Raw genomic sequence first — 15,045 nt, forward strand, 5'->3', positions numbered from 1 at the left:
CCACATTTTTCAGCCTTCTGCAGATTGAGAATTTGGTGTCGGTTTCAGGTAAATGAAAACTTGTGGTTTAGTTTGATGTTAAATGATCACTGGTGTTGGTTGCCACCACTGTGTTTGATTGCACTGATTTTGCACTGTCCCAAAGAACCTACTTTGCCATAGCAAACATTTGATAGCTCGCTGCTGTATTGCAGTGGTTGGGTAACTGGAGGGGACGGGGTGGAGGATCAGGGAACTAACCTGGGCCCTATGTGGGTCTTGACTGCAACAAGGATATTTTCTGAAACTAAGGGTTATAAATCTGACGCTGTTTCAGATTTGGTTTATACTATTTTGGGGAGATGAGTAGGACAAATGGCACCTTCTAGAATCTTTGTCTTCTCCAAGCTTGGAATGTAGGATATAAAGAGATGTATACTCCCATGTATGAATGTCACCCCCTTGACGTGATGGGTACTGATGCACCTTTCATAAATTGACTACGTACATCCACTCCTGTGTTCCCCATGCCCCACGTTCTTCATCAGCTGCAGTTTGGTTTGTACTAGAACAAACTGTCTTCATAAATTTTTTTTCCTACTTCTCGCTGTTGCATCGGAGCTGTGGAGCTTAAGACCCAGAGTCACTTAGGCTCCATCCATGATCAGCAGCAGTTTTTCTGTACAATAACTTTCTTATTTTAGTACCATAGTGCTAAAAGTTTGTGGCTGAGAATAATGTTTAAATCTCTCTTCTTTCATTTATGCAGGCTGCATATCGAGAGCTTTATCACAGTGACTGAGAGGAGTGGACAGGACTCTGGATCCTTAGTGCAAACCAGTGCTCCAAAAGGGCTGAAAATCTGAGATTGATCTGTAGAAAAGCTATTCATGCCTCCTTTTTTTTTTGTATAGCCTTTTCCTGAGGCAACTGAGCTTCTTAGGCTGAACCTTATTCAAAGATTGTCACCAACTTAGTGACACCAGCTTAATGCAGACATTAGTACCTAGCAGTGTACCTGGCTTCACATTCAGAGTGGATTGAAAGTATCTCCTAATTGCATGCCATTAAATTCTCAGTGCTGTGTGCACGCTGTGGTAATAGATACTGTGCAAGCACAAAAGGGAGGGAATCAGACACCTTTCTAGGACACCTTTAACTTTACTGATAAATGTATAATTTAAAATTTAAAGGTATCAGCTGGAAAACAATAGGTAAAATATTTTGTATACCAAAAGCTTACATTCTTCTATCAAGAGTTTGTGGTTATTTCCAAGGTTCTTACGTTTGCATGCAGGATTTCCCTGAGATAAATACGAAGTACCTCCATGGTGAGAGCAATGTGCCAAGCATGTGCTGGCTTTACAGTGCCCTTGCATGGTTCTGCAACACACTTAGGCTGCTTCTGGGCAGTGCATTTACAGAGGTCTGATGTGTTAGATCATGAGAATAACTTGAATCTTGGAATTACAGAGCTGATTTACACATGCTCTATAGCTGTGTATTTGGGATTTTCAGACATCCCGCATCATTGCTTTGGATGTAATCTGTACATATGCAGAGATGCAGATTGTCTTTTGGATGCATTGGATGTACTGTCCACTTGCACATTAACTCTGCGGGTAAGACTGTAGCTCTGAGCCAGCTTCTGGCCTTTCAGAAAGCTTGGGACAATGGGCAAAGTCTTTACATTTTTTCTCTCAGTAAAAGACCTAGGTGGAAATAGTGGGAATACTGGTATGTGAGAGAGTAGACTTGAAATTCCATTCTTCAGAGAGGAGATCTATATAAGTGTTGGATAATTCACAAATATTAGATGAAGGAACAACATACAAGAAGTTGTAAAGATACTTATTTATTGCTCTACAAATTAAGAAAGTTTCATTATCCAGGATGAACGACTTAAATTTAGAATTTTCTGCAACTTGAGCATGAAGTGGAAACAGAGTGCTTTTTCACTCCAGTGAGACTGTGGTTAGATGTATCATCCTTGGCTGCAGTTGCCAGATTGTGGTAAAACATAGGAACTACTAGATTTGACCATCAAGATGTGTGTGGGGGGAAATGAAATGAATGTGAAGAAGTACTCATGGTTTATTTTTTTCTTTTTCCTCATTTTTGGAGGCATTCAGTACATGACATGACTTTCAAGCTATGTGTCATTCAGCTTCTACTTTTCCTTAATGAGATTCATTGGGGCATTGACGTTTAAGTTATCGGAGTCCTAACACATTTGCTGCAGTAAATTTTGCCAATTTTGAGCTCTGTTGCATTTGCTATCAAATAGTTATCGAAGGCAGTCTGTGAATCAGTCTGATATATGTATGAGAAAGGATAGAGGAGTCGGGGGCGTCATGGTGGAGCCGTATATTTCTACAGTTGCATTTAGTTTTGCAGGACTTTGCTGAGGGAAATGCATTTATCCCTCTCTCTGAGGGAAATGCATTTATTCATTCATTAAGTGGGGAACCGAGTTCAGCTTGCCCAAGGTAACGTGGGGTGTTAGTGGCAGACCAAGTAAGTGAGCACAAGTCTCTCAAAATTAATTCCTTAACCACACAGCCAGCATACCCGTTTGCTCAGCTGCCCTGTCAGAGCACGCTTCATCTCTACCAGCGATGATCTCAACCCCAGCATGTTAGAAGCACAGGTGACGTATCAACTGGCATGTCCCATCCCTGCCACCAAATAGGCATCATTTCATAAAATGTAAAACATTTTGTGAAATATTTTGTAAGGAATTTGTGAAATATTTCCGAAAAGTTGAGTGCTTGCTTTCTTTGCACATGTAAGCAGCTGTTTTAGGAAGATTTTCTAATTCTGTTTACCAGAATTTGCTTCATTTTTTTCCTGTTAATATGCTTAGTTAATCACTTAAAATTTGTCTGTATACTGTGACAGTTCAGAACCTGCAGTCACGCTGTGTATTACAGGCACCAACACCTGTAAAGTTGGGGTAATCACCTTGTCTACATAATTAAAGTAATAATTCAAGGAGAAAAAAAAAATAAGGTGAGTGCTTATACTTAGAGCTAGTGGGACAGAGATCTGGGTGTGATGTGTGGTCTGCCTCTTGCTGCTGCTTGAGCATCTTACTGGGCAGCCTGCAGCCAGTGATTTCTTAGAAATCAAGAGATTATTGGCCTGATTTGCCTCTTATTTTATTTAATGACACCTTCCAGCAAACGTCTAGGACTAGATCCAAAGCAGATTGAATTTGATGGGAAACAAATGAGTAATTGCAGCCCTTTGCAGTAAAGTATTCAGAGTTGTTGTCTTGTTGGCTTCATACTGTTTAAGAAAGTGCTTTGCTGAAATAGAGCATATATTTTTGATTTAGTATCCCACTGCTGTAAGACTCTATACTTGAGTGTCTTCTGGCCAAAGTCTGTCTGAGGAGTGGCGCTACGGGAGCACAGCTGGGCTGGGAACAAAGGACGATGCACTCCTGCTCTGCATTCAGAGGGGAGAGAAGAAAAATAAACAATAATATCTCTGTTAGTGAGTCCCAGACAGAAGAAAACAACTGCTAAAGCAAACTAAACTTATAGAATGAGGTTCAGACAGCTTATAACATCTTCAGTTGGTGTTTGCTTTATTAAATAAAAACAAGTAACAAATACTGTACAAAGGGACAGTCACTTCAGGTATTAAAATGTCTGAGTGCTATAAATTTACTCTCAGCTTTGCACTGTTGAAGTGACGTGAATTTCTTTTCATTGATTCACTTTTTTCCTCTAATTCAGAAGAGTAATGGAGGAAAGAAATGAGGAAATTTAGGCCCGAAGCAGTATGACAGATCCTAATTTTAATATTTGTCTTATCTTGCATTCTCTCATGCTAGCATAGGAGTTTGAGCTGTCCTTCTCATGCACCATGCAGTAACTGAGCAGTTTGACTAAGGTACGACTGAAGAAAAAGACACATGGAGGGTGTTTGGAGCTGTGGTCTGCCCCTAAGCCATGGAGTACAAACCTTTCTTCCTCTGTAGAAGTGCAATAACCCACAAGTAGTTAGATGTTAAATTCTGTTTCATCTTGTCTTGGTGCTAAAGTTAATATTTTGATATGTTTGCCCTTCTGGTTCACCATTAATTTGTCCCAGTTCCCTTGGTTTGGCAAGTTGGGGGAACAAAGCAAAAGTAGAAGAAAGAAAGAACATGGTGAGGATTGCCCATAAAACATGACACAAGGAATTAAAACCATGGCAAACTTTCTCTCTTTTCTGGATAGCAGGCCATTCACAACCAAGAAGGCTGTGTATTGCTTGAAAAGAAAGCTGAGATAAGCACATTGTGTAAATATTTGGGGTTTTTGTTCCTGTAGGACCTTAGATGCAGTGCTTACAGTCAGGAAGTGGGGTACAGGAAGGTTTATTCCTGACAGCATGTTCAGAATGACACGCAAAGCTCTCAGATTCTTCTGATATCTGGTGGGAAAATTCAGTGGTGGAGGGATTTACAAATGATATGAACATGGATGACCTGGTCTGTGTAAAAATACTCAAAGGCATGGATTTTCTGTGAGGAGGGAAAAAAAAAAAGAATGTTTGCTTCATGCTGAGTCTTAACAATGCTGTTCCAAGAAAAATGTGGTTTAGAAGTTGGTGGGTTTCGGAAAAAAGTAGTTTTTCATGTCTTTAAGTTATTCAAGTAACCTTGAGCTTTGCAGAGCTGCTTTCTTCTAATGGGGGGAGAGGGGGAACCTGGAGAAGCATCAGGGCAGCATTTATGTAGAAATTTTTATAGAGGGCAGCATAATGGAAAAGGGGGGGGTAACTGATTCTGTACTCTCGTGTGTACTGGAAAGCTAATGTAAAATGTATAATTGCAGTGACGTTCCTCTGTACTTATCAAAACCTTTTAATCTGCAGTAAGATTTTGATAGATACAAAATATAGTTCTCCAACAGCATAGGATTTGGGCAACTTTAATATAATTTGGATACTCATCAAAGTAGAACTTTGCGCAAAATTTGTCTGATACTGCTTTTTTCATAAGCAAGCACATGGATATGCCTAGACCATGTTTTTTGGCAGAATCTGGCCTCTTTATTTTGCGTAGTCCTAATTCACCCCTGCTGTTCTCTGAAATTAAAACCTTCTGATCCTCTTGCAGGAAGAGGCATTGCTACTGCCATCTGCAAAGCATCAGCGTCTTCTACATCATGCTAAAATCACTCTGACCTCTTAGCACTGATGACTTTTAAAGAATATTCAAGGGCATATCCTTATCTTCCATTAAACAGTGAGGTTAAGAGATTGAATATGTCTTCTCATATTAGCAATTCATTCAGTGGGCATCAGTTTATGGTGTTTCTTATCAGCCATTAAGCCATGTTCTGGTTCTTGTATCCTGCTGTTGGAAATGTCTACTCTGTATACTTTGTATTAACCCATTATTTTGTGCTTTTCTATATTTTACAATTAAAAACATCTCTGTGAAGCAATATGAGCTTTCAAATGCTGACTTTAGATCTACGTTAGATTTACGTTCCAGATATATTTGCACAAGCCATCTTTTGTAGAGCTCTCCTATGAATGTTGAATATAGATCTTGAATGGAAATGCTTAGGGAAGTGCATTCACGGCTTCAAGGCTGAATATACCTTCTGTGGGTAGTCTGTCACACTTCTGGGAGAAGTCTGAAACATTTCATGTTATTTATATGATCTTATTCAAAACAAGATACACTGAGAAACAGAAAGGCATTTGAAGGTAACAGTAGGAATTATTACTGTTTTTTACAATAAGAAGATAAGATATGAAGGTAAGATAAGAAGATGGGAAGTAAAAATCTCTTACAGTAAAATAGAGTGATGCCAAAAGCAATTTGGTGTAATGCCTTTATCTGTACTGTACTTGAGCTGACTTGGAGCACTCCCAAGTCCTGGTTTTGTCTGTCCATTTATTCTGGTAAGCTACCCAACTTCAGATTATTTGCGAAATTCAAACATCCCTGAGCAGACTGTACCTGGGACCTTTCCCCAGTCATAGCAGCCTGGTCACCCTGGAAATGTTCCCTAGAGGACTTTGAGGGGTAAACAGGATGGACAGTCAGTAAAACAAGCCTTGAACCTGGCTTTATAGCAGCACTTAGAAAACATCGTAGAATTAGGTGGATTTCTGTTTCTGAAATCTTATATACAGTATTTTTGTTTCCAGTGAGTTTACTGCTATACATCTTTAAGTAAAAGTAAGCCTCAGAATGTGGAAAAGCAAAACTGATGCTGTACAGGAGGGAAGGGATTGAAGTCTGGCTGGTTTTCAAATGCAAAATACCCTATAGCTGCAGCACAGTGCGCTTTGTTTATTCAAAGATGATCCGTTTAGGTCACTTCATTCTGTGCCAAGAGCCCTTCGCAGCAAATTGGTACGGTTACAGGTGTCTTGTGCCATCCTGAAATCAAGGACAGGATCATTCTTTTATGCTTTATTCATATATCTCAGGAGAGCAAAGGTAGGATGAATACATATAGACTTGTTTGGGGCTCTAGCATTGAAGTAATTGTTTTGTTATAAATTAGTCTTTATGAGTACGGCTATGCTGAATCATTAAGAATATAATGATGTGAATAAATGCTTGCAAAACTGCATGTCATTTTAATCATTTCTTAGGTTTATTTCTCGCTTTCCCTCCAAATCTCTTGATCATTATCACCATTAGAAATGAGCCATCTTCACTATGGGTTCAATAAGGCTATGCAGTCGGAGCAAGTTGCTGGGCAGAACCACAGCCCTTGAAAACAGAACTGGAATATTCTCCAGGTATATAAAAATATCAAAATGTAAATTTCCTGTTAGCTGGGCACAACTTTTCTAATCTTTAGATAATATTCTGGAGTCCAGCAGTTCCATGGGCAAATTCATAATTGCTGAGTGCTGCCCCTTGACATTTCTGAAAAGACTGGATTTGAGACTAATCATAGGATTAAATATTTGGTCGACACATTGATGTGCGGTATCTGATGGATTTAGTACAGCTATTTCTTTCAATTCAACATTAAAAAGGAGATTGTCTGCTAATGCTAACAGTGCTCTGGTTTCTATCCTCCTGGTTAAGATTAATTTATCTTGGATTAGCAAGTGCTAAAGAATCACTTAACAGTACCTGCGTCTGTTGTTCCAGAGTCTCCCTCGCACAGGAGATTTGGTCGGGCCACACTGCAGTAGCTGGAGTGGCGAACTGGCATTAAGAACTGAAACCACAAAGGAGAGCTTCATCTCTCAGATACAGCAGTACTGGCTCTAATCAGACTCCCTGTTCTTGCCCTTTGAGAACTTAAAATGTGGTGGGAATTTACAGTCGAGTTTAGGATTTTAGGGATTTCCTATTCATCTGGCAACCATTTCAGCTAACAAGGGAAGAAGAGAGAAACCTTTTCTTAATCCAGACAATTTTTGCCACAAAGCAGCTCATTCACTGGACCCAAACATAACAGTGCTTTAATTGTTAATATTTACTGAGCTTTCTGGTACATCTAGAAACACACAAGGAAAATGCCCGATTTTTTTCCCCCTGTACTCGGCTCTGGTGAGGCCGCACCTCGAGTACTGTGTTCAGTTTTTGGCCCCTTGCTACAAGAAGGACATGGAGGTGCTCGAGAGAGTCCAGAGGAGGGCAACGAAGCTGCTGAGGGGTCTGGAGAACAAGTCTTACGAGGAGCGGCTGAGGGAGCTGGGGTTGTTCAGCCTGGAGAAGAGGAGGCTCAGGGGCGACCTCATCGCTCTCTACAGTTACCTTAAAGGAGGCTGTAGAGAGGTGGGGGTTGGTCTCTTCTCCCACGTGCCTGGTGACAGGACGAGGGGGAATGGGCTAAAGTTGCGCCAGGGGAGGTTTAGGTTGGATATTAGGAAGACCTTCTTTACTGAAAGGGTTGTTAGGCATTGGAATGGGCTTCCCAGGGAAGTGGTTGAGTCACCATCCCTGGAGGTCTTTAAGAGACGTTTAGATGTAGAGCTTAGTGATATGGTTTAGTGAAGGACTTGTTAGTGTTAGGTCAGAGGTTGGACTGGGTGATCTTGGAGGTCTCTTCCAACCTAGATGGTTCTGTGATTCTGTGAATTGACAATTTTACCTTGGAAATATTTATCTTCACCATTCTTCATCAGACATTGAGTTTTGGTGATATGATGGTGTCAGAAGAGGCATTTGAAACCTTTTGACAGTTGTAAAGGGTAGGCACTGTAAATAATAGCATAAAAATTCAAGTTTTATACTATGCTGGGCAAGTGGGAGCCATAAGCTATTTGAAAGTGGTCAGAGGTTTGGGTGTGTGATACCCAGGAAGGATGTAGCTTGACCTCTACAATCAACATATGATGATTACTTATCTCAACGTACAGGTAATCTGCCAGATTTCAACTGTGTTGTGATCACTGGCAGCCTTCCTTAGAATATTAATTGACAAACACATCCTGACATTCATTTAAAACCACAGCTGATGACATGCCTTGCTGTGAGAGCTAGTCTCAATGACATAATTAAATGTTTGCATGTATAATCTGCTTGCGATCCCTTAATACAGGCTTTACAGCACGAGTTCATTCCTGTCTCATGGTAATACTTCAGTCAACACTTCCTGTGAATGGGGCTACTTTGAATGTTGTGTTGTACTGCATTCCTGCCTAAGAACTCAAGAAACCCCAAATAAAATGCAGCAGACAAGTAGGCAGTATCTGTGATAACAAATAAAATCTACCCAAGACCATTCCTTGCTGCTGAGGCCAGTGTACGTACTGCTGAATTCTTACCCTCCAACACAGCATGTCTGCTGACCCTGGGTATGGTCCATGACACATCATAGCTCCCAGATGGCCATCCGGGAATCAGCAGTACAATAAATGACTGCTGCAAAAGTTTTGATTCTAACTGTTAGTGGGAGACATCATGGATTTTCAGTTAAAATGTGGTATTGGTAATTACTACTTTTGATAATCAGCAGCTGTTGTGCATGTTTTTTAACTATTCCCCTACAGTTGTCTTTAATATTGTTTATGAAAAGTGCAGTTCTACTTTCAATATTAATAAACACAATTTAGCTCTCATTAGTGAGGTTTAAGTCTCAAAATACAGACAAGGGTTTTCTGAGACTGCTTTATTGTCTTTCATTTCACCTTACTATTTCCATTTTTCAGCTAGGATACTTTTCATACAATGTTTTTTTTTAATTATTATTTTTTGGAAGCAATGACCCCAGATGCTCACTTATTCTGTTACACCAGTCCCTAACTAGAAAGTATGTATGAATTCAAGCGTGAATCACTTCAGGATAGAAGCAGAATTTCTTTGTGATTTTAGAACCTGTATCAAATTCTATTTTTAAAATCCAAAAATGCAAATGCACTTCACATTACCTTACTGTCCCTGGTCATGTACCTTGGTTGTGCTGTTATGTCTGTTTCTGTTCTTTGAAATAGGGTGTACAAATTAAAGTAAAAATTGCTTTGTTCCTTTTGTGCGTGTGTGTGTTACAGTGTCGTGCTTTAATAAGGCTTGCAAAATGGTGGGTAAAAGCTTAGAATAGGGAAAAGTTCATTGACCCCTTTGGTGTCAGCACAACTGTGCTTCCACAAACCTCTGTCTGCACCTTTTCAGTGTGAATCCTGTGTGGTCTGTGTGGCAGCTGCTTGCTGATTTTTACACTGGTCTAAAGCAGAGTCAAAGAGTTGAAAAGCCCATGCACAACAAACAGGGATTTCCCACTCACATATTTGGAAGGAATTCTTCAAAAATTATATTTCTTGTGGGTTACCTCAACGGTGGTGAATCATGAGGAATTAAAACCACAAATTATAGCTCGGTTAAGTGGTCTAGAATCAACAAAAACTTCCAGTATTTGAAGAAGTATTGTGACCCCAAAAGCTTTTTTTTTTTTTTTTTTCCTGACTGCATTTCTGACTTTCATTAGAGAAACCTGGGTGGAAGAGGACCCAAATACCAGGCAAGTGGTCTGATGGACTTCCAAAACGTGGTACTTCACAAGCCCCACAATAAGTGATGACTTCTGTTTCAAATAGTAGTTCATCTTCCTTCCAGAAAATATACTTGTCAAGGGAAGTATCTTGGATGATGTTCAGTAATTGGGAATATCATGAATTAATGAGCCAAGTCCAGAGGGAATTTGAAAATTAGGTCTACCTTGCTTCCAGTTTGTCCCCTTTTCAGCGTTACGAGGTGGTTGGTTCGTGCTCTCTGTGGACGCTGCAGAGGGAATCGGCTTCAGCAAAGCTGGGCCGGCAGGCTGGGCCTTCAGGGGCTGGAGGGGCTGGAGTTGTGCTCACCAGCGCCTATCTGCCGGCCTTGCTGCTCATACTCTGCCCTAAAAGCAGAATATGATACGCTCATTCATGAGCATAAACCTCTGCAATTGTATCAGTTCACAGGCCCCTATCTGCGTCATGGCACAACCCTTTCTATTGTGGGCGTTCATGTTTTGAAAGAATGTCTTGCATCTGCGAGCCCTGACAGGGCTCTGCTAATTTGTAGAGCCAACGCGTCTCCTTTTTACAAATAAAGAATATGTTTCTGTATTACAAGAGAAAAGGGTGTTTGGGGATATGTTTTGGAGCCATCTCGTTGGTTAAATCACCACAAAAAGCCAGCTGTCTCACGCTCAGCGCGACTCACTTCAGAGGCACTGTGAGGTGTCTGTGGGGGGGTTCGGACAGATCTGGCGTGGGCATGAACGACACACGCTTGCTGTGTTACACTTCAGCACTTGAGAAAGGCATTCAGTTTAGATGGATTAAGCATTTTTCAAGAGGCATTGCATTTTAGTTCCTAGCTTCCTGGGTTTGCAAGACACGAGTTTTGTCGTACTTGTTTATCAGAGGGAAACGTGCATAAATCCTGTAAGTGCTGTTAGTGGCCTACATGTAAACATGTTAGTAGTGCGGTGGGGATTGGTTTTATGCTGTTTTTCCAAAGGATGCTTGTGCCTTGCTAGGCTTCTCGGCCTGTTCGAAAACCTCCTGTGGGCAGAGAGTTCCCCCCAGCAGAAGTTGGAGACATACTGATCTTTTTAGGTGTTCTCCTTGTGTGTACATAGAAAAAATAACAAACAAAAAACCACACAAAAATCTCTGGACAATGGAGCTGCTTTTTTACCCTGCTTTCTATAAAGTAAAATTTCTTTCTGGATAGCCTTGCATTAACAGTGGTGTTACATCCAGTTTCAAATTGCACACACCCTCTCATCTATTACTTCACAGCCTGTTCATCCAAAGCCATCATACTCGAGGTGCTGTGCTCAGGGTGCTGTCTCCATAGCCCTACCTGTACCACACTTAGGCTGGTTTCAGCATTTTTGCCTAGGTGCTGTGGCTGGAACTATGTGCATTTCAATTACAGAACAGACTCAAGTCAGAGTGGGGATTTTTGGCCAATAACTGATGCTAGATGATACTTGGCTCTGTCAGCAGGGTTTGGCTGGTCAAGCTGACTCTATTATGTCCTCCTTCCACCCACCCTCTGATTTGTTTTCCCCTGTTCCACAGCTTGGAAAGGAAAAATGTGAAAGTGAAGAAATCTCAGAGATTCCACTACTTCATTCCCAGTCCTCTGCCATTAGGAAATCCAGTTCCCCCTGAATCATAAGCACCTCAGTGTAAACAGTGCAAAGTTTACTGTAGAGAAAGTGCAACCGTGTGTTGGTGTTAAGAACCAATTCCGTGATGTGCAGCTGCCTTAGTCATTCCCAATGCTGTTTCAGTGCTTTATAAACTACTAGAACATACTTTCGCCTTTTTAGGGGATCTTGTTACAAACCACTATTTAGTAGTTACAGAATTCCAGTTTCTGCACAAACCGCGGTAAGATCTCCTGGCACATGCCTCAGAGCTGCAATGAATTGGCCTGGGAGCATCAATGCTAAAGATGCCTGCAGAGAGCCCCACAGCAAGAAACAGTATGAAAAAAACATGACAAATCTGAACGGGCTTGGGGTTTCTTTCTATTCTACCAGCGAAATGGCTCTTTGTATCCTGCCTGCTCTTGTGTCTCAGGTAGTTGGATAATTTTGCTGCTTGGATATGTCTACGTGGCTTGAATTACACTAGGCCATTAATTCTAGCACCCTGTTCTTACAGCGGCCTACAGCAGGTGCTCAGTGAATAACGGGGACAGGCAAGAGAGCAGTAATACTTGTAGCCATTGCTTGCTGTCTCCAGCAGTTTGTAGCTCATGGACCTCCTAGCTTAAAGGTAATACCATTGTGTTTAATAGCTTGTGACAGATTTATTTCTTTTTTTTTCTGTAAATTTGTTAAATGTTTTTAAACTCCATATTAAAAGAAGTATCATGGAAGGCAAGGCATTCCTTAAGGTGACTGTGTGGTGTAGAAAGAAATGTCTCATTTTACTTTGAACCTGCCCTTTAGTGGTATTGTTTCGTTGTTCTTCTATTAGAAGAGACTGTATAACTGCAGATTTCTGCATCACTCCAGAAGAAAAAAACACAATTCCCAGCAACTTCTTAAGAGACATTTCTAGAGAATCTCAGAGCCTGCGATGATGATGGGATGGAGGCAGTATTGATGAAGGCCTCGTGGTCCTGGGATAAAGGCTGTGCAGTAGGACAGCATGTACTAACCTAAAGTGGTTTCTCAGATTTAAGGACCACTTACTAGAGCTAGCTAGGTAGGGTGGATATCTCTTCTTTATTATCAAGTTTTCTACTTTATCTAGTACGTTAATTATGTCCAGATGTTCATCACGTCCAGAATGTCCAAACCATTTTCTCCAGTGTGTGTGGGGGGAGAACAACGCTAAGAATCAGGAGATGTGGATTCCCTTTGAAGCAGATTAATTTTGAGTCACATTGAGGTTAAAAAAAACAAAACAAAAAAACAACAAAAACCATCCCCCTCCTATATCCACGCAAGATGATCACCAAAAATTAGTGCATCTGAAATCAACGATTTTTTAAAAGTAATTTATTCTTATCCAGTTGCTTAAATTCGTATGGGAAATGAGTAGAAACTTTGTGAATAGAGAGAATGGAGAATTGATAGTGGAAAGCCCGGGTGCGTTGGAGTATAGCTAGAAAATGAATTTGAAATGTGCAGTTATATGAAGTCAATTTTCTCACTTCATAAGAAAATAAGAATTCTAAGGTAAACAACTCTGCAATGGAAATTACTTCCATAAACCGAAGCTGTAACTTCAAGTGGATCACATAAGCACATATTCCACAGCTTCAGAACATATTTAATAAACTGATATGTTAGAATTTCAATGCAAATAGCTCTTTCAAAGAGGAAGCAATACCATGATGGCAAAACTGTACAGATGAGCCTTAGGGGCTCCCTGTGACGTGACACACACCGATGTGGAGCTATGGGGGCCAACCCAAAAGCTTGTGTGTGCTCCCAGTCCATGCACTTGATCTTCCTGGGCACTCCTTTGCTGGCTTCTCTGAGGGGTGTCCCTGAGCCCTCTCATACTGGCTTTGGTTGTGCAGAGAATGTGAAAGAAAATAAAATGGAAAGCTAGAACCATGGGGAAAAAAATGGGAAGGAAAGCCCTGTCCTTTCGTTCAATATTGTGGGGAGGTTTATGACACTTAAATGCTGGAGATGGCATACGAGGGTGATCTGCGGGCTGGAGTGGAGTTGGGCTGACTGTGCTGATGGCCTTCAGCATCTTCCTCACAGTAACAGTGTCCATAAAAACACCTGCATGGACCAGAACAACCAGCAGTACCCAGCTGCTGCCTGGAGAGATGCTGCTGCGGTAAAGCACTCTCCAACTTTGCCTCTAAAATACATTTTTTTTCCTGACTGCATCCTTTGTTACATTAATCTGTCAGGTTTTACATCCCAGATGACTAAGCAGCCCTCCTTGCGTGCTTTCAAGCTTCTTTGTCCAAGAACCTCCAAGAAGTGGTTTCATCTGTCTTGGCTGTTTGTCACCGTGGTTGGGTTTTCTGGTTTTTGTTTTGTTTTGTTGTCTTTCAGGCTGTAGTTGGTGCCTGTCTTGTGGTTGCCATAATTTATCCCACTTGCAGCCAGGGAATTCAACCTGGAATTCTTTCTGTGGCTCTCTGTTGATTTGCGGCAGAGCACAAGAACAGGAATTTGTCCTGAAGCCCACTGAGAATTGTTCATCATCTTTTCCAGTAGGACTAGTAGAGCTGGGCAAGCAGTCAGCCCCAGATCTTTGGGAACAGAAACTGCTGGAAATACCCCATCGGTTCTAAGGTGAGAGCTGAATTTTGGGGGTTCGTTTCCTTATTTATTTTCCCTGTTTAAAACTTTTTCCCTTTAAAAAAAAATCTCTTTCAAAATTTTTTCAGTGATAAACTTTTCTTCGAAGATTTCCAGTTTTCAGTTAAAATGAGACTTTCAAGCGCTCTAGTTTTTATTTCATTTACTCATCTTTTTTAGAAAGTTATACTTTTTCTCACTAAGTACAATAAAAACCCAGCTACCTGAGCTACCTGCTGTTCTTTGCTCTTCTTTTCTCTCCTTCCTGTTACCACATTGCAGAGTTTTTTATTTTAATAGCTCAAACTTAAGAAGCTAGAATAATTAAAAGGGAGTTTAAAATGTGGAAGGAGGAAGGAACTTATACATCTTTTTAGAAAGACAGAAAAGAGAGGAGGGAATAAATTTTTTAAACAAAAAATTCAGCTTCCTCCAAGGGCCCTGCAGGTAAAGATAAACTCACTGAACCCAGCCAATTGAGATTTTTAGTAATCTGTCTGAGGAAAAAATGAGGCAGAAGGTGAACATGCACATGGAAAAAAATCTTAAAATAAATGTGTTCCATAATTATATTGTCTAGAGTTGTACAGCATATGTGACCTTGGGTCCTGTTGTGATAATTATGGTTAATTCAGATAGCGAGAGACACTGTTCCACAGCAGGAGGTGGGAGAGGGAGCGATGCAGGATCAGGAGGTACCTGGCTATGAAGAGGAACAACGCAGAGCCATGGTCAGTGAGCGTCAGTGCAGGATGGGGAAGGCTGGTGTGCGTGGTTCAGGTCACCTTACAAAGCCTGCCGCATCTGGGCAACAATAAAAACTTGGGTTTTGTGTGGTGTTAGGCATTTTTCTTATTTAAAC

At 40.9% G+C, this 15,045-nt stretch overlaps 1 protein-coding gene and 1 long non-coding RNA gene across 3 annotated transcripts in view; both read left to right on the top strand.

Annotated features, from left to right (window-relative positions):
- ME3 (malic enzyme 3) overlaps nucleotides 1-15,045 on the top strand; it is a 142,325-nt gene that overhangs the window by 14,665 nt on the left and 112,615 nt on the right. The window lies entirely within an intron of this gene.
- The window catches only part of LOC310880642, a 31,631-nt gene that overhangs the window by 13,995 nt on the left and 2,591 nt on the right, over nucleotides 1-15,045 (top strand). The window contains exons 3-4 of the long non-coding RNA XR_014571835.1: nucleotides 749-12,180; nucleotides 14,097-14,177. This is a non-coding gene — a long non-coding RNA (uncharacterized lncRNA). The remainder of the gene's footprint in view (nucleotides 1-748; nucleotides 12,181-14,096; nucleotides 14,178-15,045) is intronic.

This window comes from Anser anser (assembly GCF_964211835.1).
Source record: "Anser anser genome assembly, chromosome: 1".
Lineage (NCBI taxonomy): Eukaryota > Metazoa > Chordata > Aves > Anseriformes > Anatidae > Anser > Anser anser.